Source organism: Protopterus annectens, chromosome 1.part2 (assembly GCF_019279795.1).
Source record: "Protopterus annectens isolate FY-2018-M chromosome 1.part2, PAN1.0, whole genome shotgun sequence".
NCBI lineage: Eukaryota > Metazoa > Chordata > Ceratodontiformes > Protopteridae > Protopterus > Protopterus annectens.
The window spans coordinates 594,696,926-594,716,888 of NC_056727.1; the positions used below are offsets into that span (position 1 = coordinate 594,696,926).

General features: G+C 37.1%; 1 protein-coding gene across 2 annotated transcripts in view; it reads left to right on the forward strand.

The window, feature by feature from the left end:
* The window catches only part of BROX (BRO1 domain and CAAX motif containing), a 1,162,070-nt gene that overhangs the window by 37,958 nt on the left and 1,104,149 nt on the right, over positions 1-19,963 (forward strand). Inside the window, exon 1 of one of the 2 annotated variants that reach the window (XM_044057898.1) lies at positions 6,572-6,643. The exons of the other annotated variant lie outside the window; for it this stretch is intronic. The gene's annotated coding sequence lies outside the window, so the exon portion shown is untranslated. Of the gene's footprint in view, positions 1-6,571; positions 6,644-19,963 lie in introns of those variants that run through there. 2 annotated transcript variants of the gene reach the window in all.

A 19,963-nucleotide genomic window follows, 5' to 3' on the forward strand; every position in this document is an offset into this window, starting at 1 on the left:
TGAGCAGAACACAGGTGGTTGGATACAGAGTGATTAAGGCACTTTAAAGCAGTTGTAAGTGGGTTTGCACGGAGGTAAGCACTGCTAACTTCCAGTTACAGTTTCTTATACTCAGCTTCTAAATTGCTTAATCTGTGTAGGCAGTGCTTACCCCCATGCAAACGCACTTAAACATGCTTACTAGTGCTTAAATATGCTTACTACTGCTTATTTGTGCTTAAACCTGCTTACTAGTGCCTTATTCATTATGACACTGACACTTCACATGTGCATTTCCTGCAGTACTCCAGTTCATAAATATATGTTATTTAGTGGGTTTTGCAACAAAAATGTTGGTTATAACATGCTTTGCCATGTAAAATAGACTGTGCTGCATTGGGACTCAAACCGGGAATGTCTGCTCGTTAGGCGAATACTCTGCCCACTACACTATTGCTGTGCTGCTTCATTTGCATATACCTTCCTTGTTATCCTCTTCAGCCTTTTAAGCTGCTTTAACCTTAGCTAAGTGATGGGCACACCAGTGCACCTACAGTTAGCTGTACTCGGATTTTTAAAAATAATAATAAAAGGGATTCTTCATTTAATTTATATGTACTGTTGCTGTTGTACACATGGGGGACTGTTGGTGGGAATATGCGGATACCTATGAACAGTCTCGCTCATTTCTTACCACTTTCTGCTGTTCTACATTGCAGGGACATGTGTATTCTGAGAGCTCTGCTCTCAGACATGCCCCCTGCACTCGTACATGCTCTGTGTAAGCCTAGGAGCACGGACGGGGCACCATATTAATATGCATGGTGCGCTGCCTTCCTGCTCCTAAAAGGGTGCTTCCATGCAGGACTAAGCTAGTCCTGCACGGAAGATTAGTAAATCCAGGGATTAGTCAATATAATTTGGTGTCGAATTCCATTTTTTAACTATCTTAACACAAAATAGAGACTCTGTAATGATTGTTCAAATTGTGTTTTACTAATAAATTGTGGCTTTCAGAACTAAGTTGATGGGCTGGGATGTATTTTCAAATGATGTCATTTATGACAGTGCATCTGAGAGGTTTGTGTATAATGTTATGAACTATTTTGAGTTGAGAGAGGTTTATTGTATTTTAAAGTTTAAACAAATCTAGTTTCTTTAATGCAGTACAATAGTAAATTCTGTTTTGTGGAGTTGCAGCAAATTTAGCTATTTTAGCTCTCTTGTATTTTGTTGATGTGGATTGTTTGAATATTTTTAGGACTGAAGTAGCATAGAAGAAGATAGGTAGAAGGTTGAGCAGTAGCCATCTGTTTATTTTGAGTTATCTGTTCAATGGATGTGTTGTTACATAAAATTATTTGTATTTCTTTTTGGTTGTTGTCTTTGTTGCTAGAAACAATGAATATCATCTTATTTTTTTTCTTTTCAACATTTGGTAATAACTGTGATTATGTGAGACAATTTTCAAAAGAAGACGATTTTTATGTTAATGTTTGAAGTTGAATTATAGAGTGTATACTGCATACAAATATTGAGTCATCTGCACACTGGCTAACATTGCCTTCTTTGATCAAAATATACATTTCAATTATGAATATGTTAACAGTTAGTGAGCCTAAGATAGATACTTATAGGACCACCTACTCTTATGGGTAGAAAGGAAAAAGATGTTTTGTCAGTGAATACTTTTCAGTGAGTTAAGTAACTTTTGAATAATTTTAGTGAGGAGACAGCCATATCAAACTTTGATAATGTAGTTAAAGTACTTGATAAGATACAGTGTTGAAAACTTTGGAGACATCCAGGAATATGATCCCTGACCCATACCATGTTATGTTATATAATCTAGAGCCAGATGTAATAACATATGGCTGTGAGAGCTGTACTGTAAGTGAATTTGTGCACAAAAATGCCGATGCTTTTGACATTTGGTGTTGGAGAAAACTTTTGAAAATTCTGCGGAGTGCTACAATAAACCCAGACTGTTTACTGGGAAGTCCAATGGTATAACTAAAACTTAGATACTTTGGATGCAGTGTGAAGACAATGATGACTGAATAGCTCAAATGCAAAAGAAGGGGGAGGAAGAGAGATAAGACTGCATTTCTGAAATAATGATATGAACTTGCAAGAACTTAAGGAAGCAATTGTTCACAGATAAGCATGGTGTCCTTGATGTCTTGAGTCATACTACACTAAACTAAAGGAAGAGTGATGCCATAATATGTCCTTGGCTTCTTTCTTTGTTAATAATACTGATGAAGAATAGTAATGCCAGCCCTGTACAGGCAGTCAGTAGTACATTTGCCCACCAGCAGACCTTGTGTAGCTCAGTGGTTTAGAAAGTAAGCAGTACTTAACAATATTTGCTTTAATTTGATATTTTCTTTAGAATGGTAACATTTCTCATCTAATTTACATACTCTCAGTGTAAGACGACACACAAAAATATCGATTTCTTATGCAGTTTGCTTGCAATATGCCAGTGTGAGAAATTTGCCACAAATACTGATTTATTATAACCATATAGCCATATATTCTACCATTTTCCACTAATAACATATTCATTTATTAGTAGTCAGTGGCAGGGGTGTAGCTAGAAAATTTAATTTTGTACTTGTGTGCTGTTATTTCTAGCACCCTCAATCCACCTGGCAGTTAAAAATTTGATGGGTTATCCCCAGCACTCAACAAATGTTTGCATCACTTTCCCTTTAAGATCCATTAAATATTATTTTATCAACCCATGTAACTCTTATTGGAGGCACTAATTTAGAGAGTTGTGTACATAGTATGGCCTGAAAAAGCTGTATTTTCTCTAAGTAATATCAGGAAAATTGCATTCAGCAGAGTACAAAGAGTATGCCTAGCACACCCTCGGTCAGTGGTGGAGTGTCCACTGTCCAGTATTTGTCCATAAGTCATGCAGTTAGACCACATATATGAAGCACTTTATCTAAACATTTTTTTTCTTGCTACATTATTTCTTGCTTACTGTTGTCACTAGATTGGCATTACTTTTGGTAGGGACTCTGCACTGCAGTAAATATAGGAAGAAGACGCTCACCTGGCTATTGTAAAGAAAAGGGCTACTACTTTCAAGGTTGTGCAGGTGGTAGGTGGGGGGCAGTAAATGACATTGGGTTAACTTTCAAACTGAATAGGTCGATACTTTCAATTTTCTTATCGCATACCTCTCAACTGTACAGATTTTCGCAGAATGTCCAGATTTTTGCCTAATATTTTTTATCTATTCCTCATAAAATGTATGGTTTTCTGGTAAATCACTGAGTATTGAAGATACTAAATAATGACATGCATTTGAATTTCAGACTTCATATCCTTCAGAAAAATGCATGCTACCACAAATCCTGTTATTCTAACAAGTTTATACATTTATAAGAACAATATTTAAAATGTGTCCCTATTAGTGGGCCTCCCCCCGTTATTTTAGGTTTTGTCCAGATTTCTTGTGCTAAGAAGTTGAAAGGTATGATTGTAAGTGATCTTAATAGTAATCAGAAAAAGCTTATTTAAGTCAATAAATAAAAGTCTGATTTACTAAAAATCAAGTAAATGAACCCCACTGTTTTTTTTACCACAAACACGAACCAAAATAAAAGCATTGATTAACTCCGCTCAAGAAACTTCTGTCTGATCAGCATTCACATCACACCAGCAGAAGAGTTATTGTCTGATGTGCTTGAGTTGTTGATTGGTAGCAGCTGAGGGCTGCTTTTCTGAATGTATTACACTGCTATAAAACCCATGGCTGCAACAACAAATTAATCATGAAACTGCAGTTTAGACACTGTAGTAACTTAGCACCAAAATCGACTGCTTGCAGCATTGATAGTGAGCGTGTGAAAGCATATCTCTCAATTGTCTAGATTTTCACATATTGTTCAGATTTTTGCCTCATATTTTTGGTCTGTTTTTTTATAAAATTGTGTTTTTTTTCCTGGCAAATCATTGAGGATTGAAGTCCAAAAAGAAGGACAGACATTTGAGTTTCTGACTTCATACCATTCAGGAAAATTCATTTGAATGCAAATTCTGTTATTCTACCAACTTTCTAAGTTTGCAATACTTACAAATTGTCCCTATTTTGGGGCAAGGGTGTAGCCAGGCATACTCTTTGTACTCTAAAGATTAGATTTTTTTTCTGAGCATGATAGAAACATTGGGACTTTATCAAACCATGTTATGTCTATAATCATCTAGATTAATGTTTCTTAAAATATGTAGATGATTGCAAATCTAAAAACAATATGGCTAATAGTTTTTTTGACTGAGCAGTTAAAAGAAGGCTACACACATTAAGTTTGGGGGAAACAGCTCGAGTGATATGACCATGTTTAAATGCCAGGTAGATTGGGGATAGCAATAAGAATCTGTGAGTATAAAATGTAGTTTACTGGCTACACCCCTATGTGGGGGGTGTCTCCCAATTATTTATGGCTTTGTCCAGATTTTTTGCTCCAAGACGTTGAGAGGTATGGGGGAAGGGGTCAGCAAGCGCTCCAGCTGTTCAATTCTACTGTCTACTGTCTACTGTCAAAAGGAGGGGGTGTATCCATTTTCATAAAGGATACCCACCTGGTGGTTGGTGGCAATGCTTGAGGAAACCATCAACCTCTACAAATTGTAGCATGCTACAGGCCACCCTCTCAAACTCAGGAACCCACAGCCTTCCTCCTGAAGACACTGGAGGGTATAAATGTATCCAAAACATCATATTGCATATTGGTCACTTCAGCTACCGAATATAGACTGGGAACATTACTCAGCCCCTTTTTCTAGCCCAACGGTTCCCTGGTTCATATCTCATTGTCACAAACATGGGGACAAATGCTCACACTGGAAGTATATCCCTCATTGGTGAGACTGATCATAAACTAATCTCACTAAATGCCTTCTATGAACACCTCCAGGACGTATGGATCAAGCAATCCCCAATAAAAACAGACTCTTTCCACAAAGGCAAAACGTCCAGTGTCTGACCCCCCCACATAACAAACTTTTAAATAAAGAGAGAAAAGCTGTTATGATACAACAAAAATCCATAAAAGAGTCACCCCTCATCATTATTAGTAAAAAAACGAAAAAACATCAAAAATCAACTAAGGCCAATTTTGAAGAAAAAGAAAAATGGATCATGTTCAAATCATAAGGCCTTTTTCAGCTTTCAGAGATGTTAGGTGAAATGGTGTATGCCCATAGAATTAGTCCAAAGTCCACAAAAATCACTGAAATCACAGACATTGCCAACATATTGGCAGACGGCAGACAGAGTGCAAACTCACCCCCTAAAGATTAACCCGCATTACAAGGCAGCTGTTTAATCTCAGCCTACCAAGCTATGGAGAGGATCATAATGGAGCTCATAAACAAGATATAGGGACTTGCAGACACATGGACCCGACCGTTTAAACAGTCACCAAGGCCATTGATGAGGGAAAGGCAGTCCACTACTACTACCTTGACCTCATAGTGGAAAAGTGCATCGGACACGGATGATCTTCAGAGACTCACCAGCAGATAACAGATAGCTGAGCCATGGCCCATGGCCTGAAGTTAAAAAAAAAAATGCATAACCATATAGGTGGCAATCCACTAAGCACAGAAGGAGGTTATCAGGGACCTGGGGACCCAGGTTGGCCTAAAGTGGTTAGAAAGACCTTCTACATTGCCACACCTGATCATGAAGGGATTCACAGATCCTAGTGAGGGTCATTGTTCTTCACTTATCAGACCAATGATGATGTATCTCACCAGATATCTCAGCAAATTGGAGAGACCCAAAGTTCCTCACCAAAAGGATAGATTGAAGAACTGCCAGATTGAAGAAACTCCCTATTCAGTTACAAGGCCATGTCAACCCCGAATTAATGGACATGCTCACCTCAAAAAAAAAAATCACCAAAACCACTGGATATAAATAGGACATGCTGGAGGGATAGATTTATCACACCCGGTCCATGTGAGGCAGAGCACGCGCTTGACTCTGTCAAAGAGAAAATCTACCTGTGTGGATGGGAGATGCGTGGTTTTACATCATCTCATCTCTCTGTCCACTGCTGCACAGAGACAACAAACGCTTATAAATGCCTTAGGGCAGATAGCCTAGTATAAACCTATGAACCTATGAACCTAAGTCACAGTGAGGCATAAGACTTAATAAAATGTGTTGGTCAGGTATCTTCAGGAAAAAGTGTGCTGTTAATAAAATATGACAACATCTAATTGAGGATATCCAAAAAATATCTTTTTTTTTAAATTTTATAACACAATGCCGGAAAATAATTAATCACAAATTAGATGTGAAGAACAACCCCAAGACCATTAAATGGAAATTATCGTATTATCTTAAGGGGAAAACAACACAATTATACTAAGTAGCGTCTTCCAATTATCCACAATTAAAACAAACAGAACAAGCTGTCAGTCACTTTCAATTAGCCTCGCCTACTTTTTCTATTGCATGGAGAAATTGTAAACAAAAGCCGTATAACTGTATGGGTGGGTTACCATTACGTAAAGCATCTTTTGACCAATAAGAACTGATGCTATTTAATATGCGTTATCATGACGTCAATGGTAAATCAGTTGCGGAAGTCTTCAAGTACTTCCTGGACAGAGAGTTTGACAAGCGTTTGAAGTATGTTTACATTTTTATATAATGAAGAATTCGTATTGGTGCTTAAATAACTGATTTTACAACGTGTGAAACTTCTTGTTATTTATTTTAATTACAGATGCTCTGTTGTCAGAATTTTTTTTCATTGTGTTTATATGTTTGAATATGACTGGTTATGTATTTTGGGAATTAACTTTAGGGTGCTAAAACTTTGAATTAATTTGTGACTAGTAGTACGTTTTCTTTGTTTAGTATTTAAATTCAGTTTACGATACAGTGTTATATGTAAAAATTCCAATTTATTGTGCTTTCTAGCCGTTTTTTGTTACAGTCCTTCGTTTTGTTTTATAAACCAGATAATCTGCATCTGTAAAAAGTATTTGAGACCGATTTTTAAGAGTATGAACTGTAATAGTTGCTGAACTGCACTACCCACTGTAAGGGGGACGGGACAGCTATATCACTGTGTTATTCCCTCTCTTCTTCTTTTCGTGTTAAATGGGACCTTACAGCTAGAATGCATTTCTCCAAGACTTATGGGAGAGTGTAAGATTTTGCAGTATAATTCAGAAATAAGGTGCCGTATTCCTATTTCTTCGAAGAAACTGTCCGACCCAGTCCTACACACTTTGTTTTCATTAGAGTAACGGCAAGTTGATATATGTAGCATTTAAGTCCTATGATAAAGAATATGGTGAACTAGATATGTGTAAGGCCAAGCCCATTTGAGGAAAGACACTTGTTTCAAAACTGCTTTTATAGAGATAATTCTCTTGAAAAGTGTTGTCAGGCAAGTTAGTTTGGGTGAATTTTATATATCCAATGTAGTGTATAGTTAGTGTATGCATGTGCGCATGCCTTTATGTCTGCTGATCTGTTGTGGACTCCTTCCAGCCAAAGCCCGAGAGTTACAACAGAAGACAAGGAGTATAATGGTACAATACTGTGAAATCAAGCAATAGTACAAAACAACAAAGAGGAGGAGAATGCTGAGCAAGGTACAGTACAATGAATGATGCATATTCAAGAAAGCATAGTGATGGTTACTGCTTACAAATGTACCCTATGCGGCTACTGCAGGTAAAAAAAATGCTTAATATGTACAGGAGTAGAGTGTAGTAAAGAAAGAGCTGGATTTGCAGGGAAAGAATGGGAAGGAGGGAGTAGAAAGAGGGAAGAAATGCTTTAGGTCATGTTTAAAGTCAGACAGAGTGTCATTTAGATGGTAACAGGGTTGAAGTTTGGTTAGAGAGAAGAATGTTAAAGGTGATAACTGAAGCATGTGGTGATAATTAGTTATTTGAATTTACTGTATTCTTGCGATTAATAAAGTTCATATGGGAGTAAGACATATAATATGGGCACAAGAGTAGTACTTGGACATTGTTGGCGTGGCATTTCTTTGATAGACACTGATTTGTAAAGTTAGTTGATTCATTATGAAGTGTTTTGTAGGCAAAACAGATGAGTAGTAGGATTACACACCCTTTTTATAGACAGCTAATGATACATTGTAGAGTGTTACAGAGGTATTCATTTTTTTGAGAGAGCAATATGAATTAGCAGATTTTATTTTATTTGAAAGGGTGTGCAGGGTTTGAGATTTTTATTTGAAGCATATACCAGTAATGGAAGGGCATATTCAAACTGAAGTTGTAGGGTGTTTATAAGTATTGCCTTTCTCCTTTCTGGGGTGATAGACTGCTATTTGGTGGCAAGCAAAGAAGGTGTGGTTGACTTCTGCTTTTAAGTTTTCAGTATGCATCAAATACTTAGATAAAGGTGTTGCGGTATTCTAAAAAGAGTACCTTTTCAGTTGGTTGTGACATATGGGTTAAGGGAAGGGAAGTGGTGATAGATTGTTTTGTTTATATGAAGAGATAGAAACATTGCTTTAGTGTTAGGGCTCAAGACAAGCTATTAAGTCATCATGGCTGGAGACTGGAAGATATGTTGAAGGTTTTGCAAGGTTATACTGTAAATGGTGGAGTATTAGTCAAAGGCAGTGTTATCGGCATATAGTATGTTATTGATAGTTTTTTTTTTTTTGGCAGATCTATTTTTTAAGAGAACATATTAGCCTTCACTGTATTTTTCATTCAGCCCTTTTTGCTATTTACAGACTGTGTGCTGTAATCATGTTCACCTTTGCTTAAATATCATTTTAGTAAAACAGCAATCACATTCACCTTTGCTTAAATATCATGTCAGTAAAACAACACTGTTGGTGTGCTTAAACTTGTGGCAGTACACATTGCATTAGTAAAATTGAGCACTTCAGTAAAGTAATAGCATTGCTATGCGCTATTTTGGTAATTGTATCTTGAGAATGTCACAACAGTACACCCCACAATCACTGTGCATGTATCACATTGTCTCTATGTGTGTGTGTATATAAGAATGACTATGCCCATGGTGGATAGTGAGGGTGAGTGAAAAAGACATACTTACTAGGCATCCCCACCATCCCTAATCACAGTTTTCTGTTTGCCATGTGGTTTTAAGTAATCTGCACAGAATAGCACAGTAGTGCTTTAAAGTGCTCCTCAGCTATAGTAGTCATCACAAGATTTTTCTTGTCTTGTGTTTAACATGTAAACAAAGATTACACAAGACAGTTGTTTATCTGAAGAATGGGGGTGATACTACCTTATAGAAAATTTCCTTTCATTTTTATACTTGTAATTAGCACAGAACTGTTAAAAAGTGAACTAATTCTGTGATTAACTTGACCCATAAAATGGTATATGCATATTCTCTACATGTTACAGAGGTATATACATGGATCATATGTTTGAAACACATTTAAAAAGTACAGCTTTAGTTGCATTTACTTTATATTGCTGAGTTTGGCATTGAATTACCCCAGTGCTTATTGTGTTTAGATCAGTCTTTAGACTGCTTCACTGAAAACTGAACTTTCATATAAAATGGAGGAGTAATGTGATAAAAGTGAACAGATGCTAGTTTATAGAGAAGTTAATGTTTGTGAGTGCCATTTTCTGTAATGAGTCTTTTCGGAATAATTGTAATAATAATATTTGAATATATTTTAAGTGTTCTGAATAATATTTGTGTATGATTTTTGCATAATAAGATATTTTTCAGATGCTTATTTGCTGATTTAAGTGTTATGTTATTTTTCTTTGGCAAACTGAAGTAGTAATCATGGGTAGCTGGGAACATGTTATTTAACCTATCAAACTGGCTTATTTTTCTCTGCAGAACCTGCTTTGTTTCCTTGTAGGGCCCGCTTCTTCTTTTTTGTAGATACCTGGTACACCTTCTCTACAGACAGGAATAATAGAAATATAAGCATTTTGCATTTCATGTACCAACAGTGTCTTACACATGACTGTGCAAATTGTATTGTATTAAAGTAAAGGAACAAAATATCCCAGTTAATAGTAATAAAGACTACAGTTCAGTAAACATCTTTCACCTAGTGTGTTGGTCAGAAAAGACTCCAGGGTTTTACAAAAATAAAACACCAATTAACAGCCAATAGAGCAGATAAAATAAATTAAACTTTGTAATTAATACTTTCCAGTTAAAATTAATATTAATACCATTTGGTCTTAAAGTATAGCATTTCATAGTCATTTATTTTTCTAAGAAATTCTGTACTGTGATTTCATCACACATATTTAAACCAAACTGACATTGAGCAGTGGCATTTAAACTGTCCATCTTCCCATTATGTTTATCACTAAAGTGAATAGCAACAAGGCTACAATCAACACTATTATGTGTGTCCCTGAGGTGCTTCTGCAACCTCTTGTTACATTTCTTTTTTTGAGTAATCTGTGTATATTAGGTTGCATGGCCATCTCCATACATAAACAACTTTCTCCGGTAACTTTCTCCAATTCACAGGTATTGATTCCTGTTGTTTTGAAATATTTGCCATTAATAAGTTCTAGCTGCATTGCAGAATATTTGTGAGTAATATACGTGCCACATGGATAAGTACCTCAACACTCATTCCATCAATTCAAAACTCTTGAAGAATGTTAAAATGCCTGTGAATTAAATAATCCAAAATCCTTTTTCTCTTTTATTAGAAATCACACACGTTTTGGAATAAAAACAATTGTTTCTATTAATAATACTCCTCTGACATTCTTAAAATGCTTCAAAGGTTGAGAAAAACAAATCATTTTCCAAGACTTTATATCGTGCATCATTGTCCAGCTCCACAGACTTTTCTTTAATCAAAAAAGGCAAAATGTTTCCACATCCAATTTATCCATCCCACAAACCTTCTAATATGCCTCTTCCATATCAGTAAGACTGTAACCTCTAGGTAAAACCACAGATGAAATATTGACATATTTACAACTTCCTTCTGGAAATGTGAGTGGTGAGAACAAGCATGTCCAGCTGTACTGTGTTCAGCAAGAGGAAGATTTTTCATTGCCATGTTCAAAATGAAAACTAATACCATATAAACCAGACTTACTAAACTTATTTTTATTTATTTATTTTTATTTTTACATTTGTTAATGGGGAACGTCTGACCTGGAATGAGCCAATTTTCAGCGGAGGTCCGGGGAGAAATGCTCCAGATGCATGTCTTTGTAACATGGGAGGAAACCTACATAGAGGAAACCTACACAAACGCAGGGAGGACATGCAGACTCCACACAGAAGACACCTCAGCCGAGAATTAAACCGGAGAATCTCTTGCTGTGAGGCGACAATGCTACCGCTGCACCACTGTGCTGTCTAATTTAGTACCAATAACTGAACCACATTCCCCATACAAATTTACATACAAATTTACATCTATAAAAAGTGATATTCTGTAAACCATATTCAAATGTAAAATTAAAAAGTCAAACCATTTTTTTAAATTATTCTGAAAATCTTTTTTTTTTCCAACAAACATCTTTATTTCATTTTCACATATGACATAGGCAATCTTATCTTACATTTATATAAATGAAAAACAAAATGACACCACTTTAGTTGCAAACAGTATACATTATAGACACAACTGTAGTTGCCAACATTATACATCACTTATAATCCACCCAGTCATTGTCAGTTAAGCTTTATATGGCTCATTCAAATCCTGCCTCTTAAATCTCGTTCCTGCTGTGCATATATTGTTCCGGATCCCAATTCCAGTTGTTTTATCTCTATTACTATATTCACTACTTCCAGTAAGGTTGGTCTAGACTTTGATTTTTTTTTCCAGTAATTGCTTTTTTTTTCTGTATCATAACTCAAAAAAAATCATCTCCTCAGTCAATCCAGTCTGCTCGCCCAGCATCTCTGACAGAGCGAACTGCCAGCTCATTACACTCCCAACAATATGTTCCCAGCCACCTCTTTCTTGCCCTTTACACCTCCAGCATTTGCTATCCACTTGAAGAAAAATTCTTTGGAGTTTACTTGGGGTAAAAAAATACCTATGTAAACACTTCTTCTAGACGTTGTTGCTTATTTGGCAGATAAACATCTCCCTATCGTCTCTTTGTGATTTGCTTATTTAGTCTCTCTTCCCAATACTTTCTAAGTTCCTCTGATTGATTCTTATAATTATCATGCATGGTGTTAAGCAAAGGAATGCAGAAGGTCAGATGGTAGTGGATTTTGCGAAAAGGATGGACATGGCTGTGATGAATATGTATTTTAACAAGAGGGAGGAGCATAGGGTGACATACAAGAGTGGAGGAAGATGCACAAAGGTGGATTATATCTTATGTAGAAGGGCCAGTCTGAAGGAGATTGGAGACTGTAAAGTGGTGTCAGGGGAAAGTGTAGTTAGGCTGCATAGGATGGTGGTTTGTAGGATGACATTGATGATCAAGAAGAAGAGGATGAGTGTGAGGGCAGCACCAAGGATCAAATGGTGGAAATTGAAAAAGGGTAATTGTGAGGTGATGTTCAGGGAAGAGTTAAGACAGGCACTGGATGGCAGTGAAAAGTTACCGAATAGCTGGGTAACTACAGCAGAGCTAGTAAGGGCGATGGCTAGAAAGGCGCTTGGTGTGACATCTGGAAAGAGGAAGGAGGACAAGGAGACCTTGTGGAGGAATGAAGAAGTACAGGAGAGTATACAGAGAAAGAGGTTGGCGAAGAAGAAGTGGGATTGTCAGAGAGATGAAGAAAGTAGACGAGTATAATTAGATGAGGTGCATGGCAAAGAGAGAGGTGGCTAAGGATAAGGCGTATGAGGAGTTGTATAAAAGGTTGGACACTAAGGAGGGAGAAAAGGACTAGTACCGATTGGCTAGACAGAGGGGAGCTAGTAAAGATGTGCAGCAGGTAAGGGTGATAAAGGATAATGAGGGAAACGTACTCACAAGCGAGGAGAGTGTGTTGAACAGATGGAAAGTGTACTTTGAGGGGTTGATGAATGAAGAGAATGGATGATGGTTGGATGATGTGCGGATAGTGAATCATGAAGTGCAGTGGATTAGCAAGGAGGAAGTAAGAATAGCTATGAAGAGGATGAAGAACGGAAAGACTGTTGGTCCAGATGACATACCTGTGGAAGCATGGAGGTGTTTAGGTGAAATGGCAGTGGAGTTTTTAACTAGATTGTTTAATTAAATCTTGGAAAGTGAGAGGATGCCTGAGGAATGGAGAAAAAGTGTTTTGGTACCAATTTTTAAGAATAAGGGTGATGTGCAGAGCTGTAGTAACTACAGAAGGATTAAACTAATCAGTCACAGCATGAAGTTATGGGAAAGAGTAGTGGAAGCTAGGTTAAGAAGGGAGGTGGTGATTAGTGATCACCAGTATGGTTTCATGCCAGATGCGATGTTTGCTCTGAGAGTGTTGATGGAGAAGTACAGAGAAGGTCAGAAGGAGTTACATTGTGTCTTTGTGGATTTAGAGAAAGCATATGACAGGGTGCCTAGAGAGGAGTTGTGGTATTGTATGAGGAAGTCGGGAGTGTCAGAGAAGTATGTAAGAGTGATACAGGATATGTACGAGGGTAGCGTGACAGCGGTGAGGTCTGCGGTGGGAGTGATGGATGCATTTAAGGTGGAGGTGGGATTACATCAAGGATCAACTCTGAGCCCTTTCTTATTTGCAGTGGTGATGACAGGTTGACAGACAAGATCAGACAGGAGTCCCCGTGGACTATGATGTTTGCAGATTACATTGTGATCTGTAGTGAGAGTAGGGAACAGGTGGAGGAGACCCTGGAGAGGTGGAGATATGCTCTAGAGAGAAGAGGAATGAAAGTCAGCAGGACTAAGATGGAATGTATGTGTGTGAATGAGAGGGAGGATAGAGGAATGGCGAGGATGCAGGGAGTAGAGGTGGTGAAGGTGGATGAGTTTAAGTACTTGGGATCAGCAGTTCAGAGTAATGGTGAGTGTGGAAGAGAGGTGAAGAAGAGAGTGCAGGCAGGATGGAGTGGGTGGAGAAGAGTGTCAGGAGTGATTTGTGACAGACGAGTACCAGTAAGAGTGAAAGGGAAGGTCTACAAGAGGGTAGTGAGACCAGCTATGTTATATGGGTTGGAGACAGTGGCATTGACAAAAAGGCAGGAGTCAGAGCTTGACATGGCAGAGTTGAAGATGTTAAGATTTGCACTGGGTGTGACGAGGATAGACAGGATTAGGAATAAGTATATTAGAGGGTCAGCCCAGGTTGGAAGGTTTGGAGACAAAGCCAGAGAGGCAAGATTACATTTGTTTGGACATGTGCTGAGGAGGGATGAGGAGTATATTGGGAAAAAGATGCTAAGGATGAAGCTGCCAGATAACATGAAAAGAGGAAGGCCTAAGATAAGGTGTATGGATGTGGTGAGAGAGGACATGCAGGTGGTTGGTGTGACAGAGCAAGATGCAGAGGACAGGAAGAAATGGAGACAGTTGATCTGCTGTGGTGACCCCTAACGGGAGCAGCCGAAAGAAGAAGATCATGCAATATTTTATATGCTTTACTAACTATTCCTTTTATACCAGCAGCTTCTGTTCTAAATTATATTAAAAACTCTACCAGTGCTGTTCTTTCATTCAGGATCCCCCTATTTTTTTCTCTTTGCCCTTACTGTGATATCAATCCACTCGATAGGGAAGGCAATCTCAGTCCAAATAAATTCTTGGCCTCTTCCTATTCTATTTTCTTTCCCTTTCTAGTTATTTGCTCCCAATACCTTGGTTCCTTTTCTAGTTTTCTCCAATAAATTCCAGCCCCCTCTTGCCTAGTATCTGTATCTCTGACCATAGTCACCCCTATCGGCAAAATCTCTTTTCTCCATTCTCGTGCTGGTTTGGTTCATACAATACTCCCTGCTATTTTATGATTATAATACTCTGTATGATTTTTGTTCTTCTCCTTAAGAGTCTGCATCCAAAATCCCAATCTCTCCTTATTTCTTGAGCTTCCCCTTGTATCAGCATAATTCTTTTCCACTTTGAATTAGTTTTCAGCTTGTGTTACGTGTAAGAGCCTTAACTGTGTTGCTCAGAAATAGCCCCTGAAACTGCCTTGCTCTATTGGAAGAATGAACTTATCCCATTTGACCCTTGTTTTCTTCCCTTCCCAGATAAAATCCTTCAACTCTTTTTTTTTTTTTTTACTTGCTATCCACAGTTTCTCCTCTGGTTGATAATAATATGCCTAACCTGTGTGTTAAGACTAAAGGGACTAGAACATTTTAATGGCTTGTATCTTAGTATCCATATGCATATAACAAAGCTTCCAGTTTCTCAATTTTTGTATTATCGTCTGTTTATTCTCTTCACACACATCCTTCGCTGCCATAACAGAGTAATTTCTAATCCATACTCCTAAATACTTCATTTTATCATGTTCCCATAAATATGGATATTGTTGGACCAATTTGTGTGTGGGTACATAATTTACTGCTATTGCCTTTGTTTTAGCTTAATTAATTTTGTATCCCAAGAAGATATGGAACTGTCTTAACATCTTCCACAACACTGAAACGACCCTTTGTGGTTTTCTAATGTATAAAGTAATATCATCTGCAAATAGAGCCAGGTTTCCCTGACTACCATATCAATTATATTCTTGAATTTCTGAGTCCCTTATTTTCTTTGCCAGTGGTTCTAAATATAATGCAAATAATAAAAGGGAAAGCGGACAATCCTGCCTGGTTCCTGTACTCAAGCAGAAATTATTGGAGATGGCCCCACCCATTTTAATTTGCACCTCCAATGCCTCATATATTCTTTAAATCAACCTTATAATTATATCAGGGAAAGCAAATGCTTCCACTGCCCTGCTCATGAAGTCCGAGTCTGTTCTGTCAAATGCTTTTTCTGCATCAAGGCCCACCAATGAAAGTTGTATTTTCTTATATTCTACTTCCCTCTGGATCATCAGTGTTCTGTTAATATTGTCAAATGTTTGCCTCCCCTCCACAAAATCACACTGATCCAGATCTATCAATTTTGATATTATCTTTGCCATTCTTTTAGCCATTATAGACATAAACACTTTATAGTCATGGTTTAATATTGAAATGGGTCTGTATAAAGCTGGATCTGATGGATCTTTACTCTCTTTAGGTATTACCATTACCACCACCTTCTTCCAAAATGCTGGTACTTCTCCTCCCCTAAAATACTGTTAAACAAAACCTTTCAGATCAGTTTTTCCCTCCTAACTTCCAAACTTCCGCAGGAATACCATCTGTTCCTGGGGACTTTCTTGTAGATTGGTTATACACAGCCATTTTTTATCTTATCCCTGCCTATCCTGTTAGTAATTGAACTTCATCTGCCTCTAACCTTGGCATATTTAATTCATCAATAAACATTTCCATTTGTACCTTTTCTTGATCTCTGTATTTCTCTGCTTTATATAAACTTTCATAAAATATCCGAAATATTTCTAATACTTCTACAGCGTTTCTTGTCATCTTACTTGTTATAGGCTCCCTCTTGTAATCTTGTTTGATATAGGCTCCCTAAGATTTCTGTTGCCTGAGTTGTGTTAAAAGTTTTTGTGCTGTAGAATTATTATAAAACAGTTGCTTAACAGCAATCTTTCTAAACCCATGCATATTATCGAGGTAATCCCTTATTTTCTGTTTAGCATTCTACAGTAACTCCTTTTCTTGTTCTGAGAGAGTCCCCCTGTTTTGCAATATTTTTAAAAATTGTCAATTCCTCTAAATAATTCTTGTTACTGTTTAACCATATCTCCCTTTCTTTTATTTCCACCCTAGTTTTAAACTCCACTTTAATTTTGTCCCACTCCCTAGCTATGTTTTCAGAAGAAAATCCTGTCTTCTCTAGTAGCTCCTGAATTAATTCCAAAACCCATTCCTGAAATTCCTCTCTTTTCAATCGATAGGTGGGAAAGCGCCAGTGTCTCATTTTTATTTCATTACCTTGCGTTTTTATTTTAGTTATTATTGGCGCATGATCTGAAATAGTTATTGGGTGTGTTTCAAGACCTATAATTAAAGGCACATGTTCTTGTGAAATATAAAATCTATCTAGCCTGGCCCAGTTTTTGTATCTCGGTGAGTAATATGCAAATTCAGTCGGAACTCCTAGCACTTCATGCCAAACATTTTTATAAGTTTCTTCAAAAATCTACCCTCCTTTGTTATAGTTTCCCTTCTAGGCTCCCCAGACACATCTTCACTGTTGCAAATGAAATTACAGTCTCCACCTGTAAATAATATTCCTTGCTGAAAGCTGATTATTTCTCCCAGAATTTTTGTAAGCTCCATTATAGCAGTTTTAGGTGGATGTAAATGCATGCCAGTGTAATCCTCCGCCCTAGCCAGTAGCCACTTAGTACTATGTATCTACCATTATTATCTTTTTTCCTCTTCTATCACTATTGGAGCCCCTCTTGCAATTAATATATAAGTACTCCTCTTTTCCTTTGCCACAGATATTCCGCTGAATAACCATCCTGAAAACCTGGGTTTATCAAATTCATGTATTCAGTTCTTTTCAGGTGTGTCTCCTGTAGCATAGCTATTTGCACTCTACATTTTTTAATAAAGTTCACTACTCTTTCTTTTTTATTTTTATCTGTAAGATCATTCAGATTGAAAGGCATTACAGAAAGCATACCACCTTTTATGTACAACTGCTTTTTTGTTAAATGTCTAGTTCCAACTTTTATGTTACATGTGTATACTGTTCGGCAGGTTGGTCTTTTATACAGTTGTTTCTTGTCATATCCATTTGCATCTATGCCACATCTTACATAACTTTTTTTTTTTGAAAGCCCTCAAACAGAGCAAACAACCCCCCTCAAAAACCCTCCTAAAGCCTATTAACTTAATAATAGCACACAAAACTATGCACATCTTCAAATATTGAAGTTTTTGTTTCCTAATAAGAACATAAGTTCTAAGTTAATAGCTACACAGACAGGCTAAAGTTAACCAAAAAGAAAGCTTAGTCATGCTAAGATGCATGGTACAGCCTGTGCTATTAGTAAGTGCTATTTGATTTTATATATCTTTATAGCTGTCCCAGTTGAAAAAACACTTGCGTGCTTTCCGTAAACACTTTTTCAAAAGCCGTTTCTCTTTTTCAAATTATCTTCTAGTGACATGCAAACCAGACACAAAACTGCTAAGGCTGTCGTGTTTATCAGGAAGAAAAACACTTACAATATTCTTTTTCATTTACATGCTTTGTAATAAACTTGGTACTGGATAATGCCTAGGGTTTTAACCAAGTCATTTCCCTATGCACACATGGGAAAAAGCACACTGATTTTTCTTTTGTAATATTTTCTTAACCAGTCCCTTCTGTTATCCCCCATCTCCTCCCCTCCTCTTTTTTTCATTGTGGTGCTTACATTTCTTAAAATTGAACAAAGAAAAGGGGAGAAGTGTGGGGAAAAAAACACCTGTTTATGTTCGTATCCCCCTTGCATTAAAAAATAAAACTGAGAGAACTTTATTTCAAATCTAATTGGTTTTATATTATCTTTAAAGCTGTCATGCCTGGCACAGCCACTGATTGTTTTCAAAGAACATTATGTCCTAGCCAATTTCTGTGTTCTTTTTTTTTCTTTTCCCCCAGCCAATCCACTTCCACCCACCAGATTGTCTCAATGGAGACATGAAGACCAGCTGAAGAAATGCTGCTTAGTATACATACATTGCTAGAAAAAAATGCCTCATAATAATATTATTTTTCATTTACTTGCTCTCTCTCTTAAAACAAAGGTCCTTAGTCATTTATCCATGCAAGAATGAAAAAAAGGATATTCAATTGAATGTTGTCATGACTTTTTACCTTTAAATTGAATGTTGTCATGCCTTTTTACCAGGCTGCTTTTTTTAATCACTGCATTGCCTGCATTTCTTAAAACTGTACACAAAGAAAAAGAGAAGAGGGGAGAAAAAGAAAAATAGCACTTTTATTTACAATCCCCATTACACTTAAAAATAGCATGCAAAGAAAACTATGCACCACAAGTAAGGTACTATTAAGAAAATGGTGTTTTCTTTACTTAGTTAGTGTTCTCACCTCTCTTCCACTCCCCAAAGCATTTTTCCAAACATTAATGACATGAAGTAGGGCATATGCTTTAGAGAACCCAAACATCTAACACATTTTGAAAAAGTCCAGCATTTCCATATTTTCTTGTTCTGTCATATTTCAGTAATATAATTATTGTATTGTAATCCCACATTAGGCTACTGATTTTATTACTGTCCTCCATCACCCAAATCCTGTCTCTGATTCATTTCCAATGTACTCTCGATTCTGCTAGTCAGCTGTTGTGTTCCCTTCCTTCTCGCCAGCATTTTCTGTTGAAATACTGGAAAAGGTTTCACAGGTGCAGTCTCTCTGTGGTCTTTATCACAGCTCAGTTTTTGTTGGACAAACTTTTATATTTCCTCCTTAGCATGCACTTTATCAAAAAGTGATTTTGTCCCACTGGGGAATAATACCTTGAAGACAGCTGGATGTCTCCAGAAACACACTGCTGTCTCCCACTTTTAGTATTTTGTCCTTCTGCCACACTTTTGTCAGAGTCAAATCCTTCTGCTTTTAGGATTGGGTCCTTACTATTAAAGGTGTAGGTTGCTTTCTTATAGCTAGGTTTGGAGCGTAGACATGGTATGCCCTTTCAACTAACAGTTCCTGCTGTGGAATACCAGTCCAGTTGTTTATTTGTGCTTTCATAAAATTCATGCAGTCTGTTCCTTCCAGCTTCTCTGGTATAGCTGAAAATCTCAGGTTTTCCCTCCATGCTCTGTCCTCTAATTCTGTTATTTTTTGAAACATCTCCTCCAGAGCATTCTCATATTCAGCTAGCCTTTTTTTCATTTCAACCTCTAATTTTTTAACTTTATCATCTCATCTGAATATCTGTTTAAAGCTTCTTCCATTTGTTCCAGCCTTTTCTTGTTTG